Source organism: Ziziphus jujuba, chromosome 3 (assembly GCF_031755915.1).
Source record: "Ziziphus jujuba cultivar Dongzao chromosome 3, ASM3175591v1".
In the NCBI taxonomy this organism is placed as follows: Eukaryota; Viridiplantae; Streptophyta; class Magnoliopsida; order Rosales; family Rhamnaceae; genus Ziziphus; species Ziziphus jujuba.
The window spans coordinates 15734295-15736788 of record NC_083381.1 but is presented as its reverse complement, the minus strand read 5'-3'; the positions used below and the strand labels follow the sequence as shown (position 1 = coordinate 15736788).

The 2494-nt window shown below is 33.6% G+C and overlaps 1 long non-coding RNA gene across 1 annotated transcript; it reads left to right on the top strand.

Moving 5' to 3' along the window:
- The first annotated feature begins 310 nt into the window (after nucleotides 1-310).
- Nucleotides 311-2042, top strand: LOC125423593 (uncharacterized). Its single transcript, XR_007242300.2, has 2 exons — nucleotides 311-436; nucleotides 1668-2042. It is a non-coding gene; the product is annotated as an uncharacterized LOC125423593 (long non-coding RNA).
- Nucleotides 2043-2494: the final 452 nt, after the last annotated feature.

Genomic DNA, 2494 nt, shown 5'->3' with positions numbered 1-2494 from the left:
AAAAACCATTTACCAGTCTTTTTTTTTTTTAATTGGACGCCAGTTGAGTGGGCGGAGCTGGGGAAGAAAATTGCGCGTAATGCGTATGATATCGTTCCGTTAGATTTAACGGCCAAAATATCGTTTTTTTAATTTTTTTCCAAGAATGTCTTTAGAGGGGGATGTACCAGTCCTATTGTCCTGTCCGAAGTCTTAAAAGGATAAGGACAAAAGCGTCATTCATGAACGACACTCGTATCAAACCCAGACAACTACGGCTACGTATTTACCTAGACGCCGTGAAAATTCACGGACGGTAGTCCCACTCGCACGAGTTTCGATGTCTCAAAGTTCTGAAGCTCTATATTAGAGGAGTGCCGCTTCCTGGCTCTATTCTAGTGTAGCTTAAGCTACCGCTTCCGTCTTTGTTCTCGAAAACATCCAGTAACCAACCCAAGTAAGCCACACAAAAATTTTCAATCTTAGTTTTACTTTATTTTTTCTTTTGTGTCTTTTACACGTTAATGATTCTTGAATTTGAATTTCTTTCTTTAATTATTTTTTTAAATTCTTATGTTCGTTATAATTTTGATGATTTCTAATTTTGGTTACATGGATGTCTGATTTAGATGGTGATGGAGTTGGACTATCGCATGTTTTATCTTGGATTAGTTTTTTTTTTTTTTTTTTCTCTTTTTTGGCTTTTGAATTGCTTAGATTTTTCTTATTCAAAAAAGATTTTCTGATGTACAGTTATACTCTCATCCGCGAAATATCGGACAAATTTTGTGTAGAAATCTAAGTTAGATCCACCTATATAACTTGCTTCTTGGACAAAAATCCCGGATGAGATCTTTTAACTTGTGCGAATTCCCATGATTCTCTGATGCCGATGCCGGGGAACCGGACTTAATGGGCAGGTTGGTGGAACGGGGTTGCGTTGGCCGTCAGGCTAACACGAAACGTGGCTGTTGGTGGTTGGGTTAACGTCTTTTTAAAACCGAGAAAATTTTGACTTTGGGAGACGGGTTTGGTTTTGATTATTAATACCCGACGCGATATCCGACAATATAAGCCCATTTCTATTTTCCGGCCGCCCCCGACACGACGGTGCAAGCAAACCGATTAGACTGCGATAGTGATAGACGAAGAGGAATAGAGGCGGCATCAAAGTGGCCATTGCCTGGATTATAGCCGGGACGGGTTCTTATTTTCGGCTTCGATTGATTTTGTTTTACACTGGCAGTTTTTCAGTTTTATGACATGTTTGGTTCTTATTTTGCTTTTTACTTGTTTTTATGTTTCTTTGTTTACTTCTGCTCTTTGATGTGATAATGGATATTTTATTATTTTATATTTTATTGCATGTGGTTTGTTAAAAATGTTAATAGGTTTTTGAAGTTGGGGATTCTGTTTTAAGTTTGAGCTTTTCCGTTGAGACTTCTTGTCAATCCTAAATTTGTTTATATGGGTTTTGCTTTTCAGGCTGAGATTTGTTTTTTACTGAGAGTGCTTTGATTTTCAATTGAACCAATGTATTTTGCAATTCTGGGATTATACATGTTTGTGTTGTATTTTCTTTTTTTTGGGTACTCTGGGGCCTCATTTCAATCAATTCATATTTGTGTTATAATTTGAGCTTGTCATTTCATGCATCTGACAGGAAATTTCCTATTATTCTATTGCAGTTCAGTTTTTCAGACAAATAATGGATGAGGAGAAGGTTAAGATTAGCACTGTGGTAATTGGTCACGTTGGCTCGTGGACCGTAGAGTTATTATTAACAACGATGTCATTGACAGGCTTCATGAGCAAGCCGCTCAAGTGAGGAGTTTATTCACGCATGCTTCGCCGCTTGACGAGCTCAAGGCTGAACGTAAGCGATGTATCACTACTTCCTCGTTGAAGTTTAAGAACAGGGACACGCGATCTGCTCAATTTTTTTCTCCAATATTCTTAAATATCTTTTTACTTATTTACTTTTTGTACCCCTTAAATACTAAAGTGGCCCAATTTAGTCTAATTTGGTCTTTAAATCAATAAATCTTTCATTTCCTGTAGAATTATCTTATTAAAATATAATTCACTTAACCAATTCTTCTTATTTTAGCTTTGTTTCAAAACTATAAATTACAAATATTATTATATAAAAGTTTTAAAATTTAAACTTCTATGATTAATTTAAATTGTTTAGATAATTTTTTACTTGAAAGGATATTCAAATTATACCAAACATATTTAATAATTCATTCATTATTTAAGTGATAGTTGCTAACAAATTAGCCTCCTTATTATTATTATTATTATTATTTTGAAAATAAACTTGCCTCCTTATTTATATTTGTTTTTTGTATAAACTTGATGTGATTTCATTAAAAATATTGGATAAAAAAGAAAATCAACATTAAAAAAAAATAACCTCAGAGATTTTTACTGACAAATATTGATTTTTTCATATGTTTTATGAAGAATTTATTTTGTATATATATATATATACATTTTTACCATTCTTATA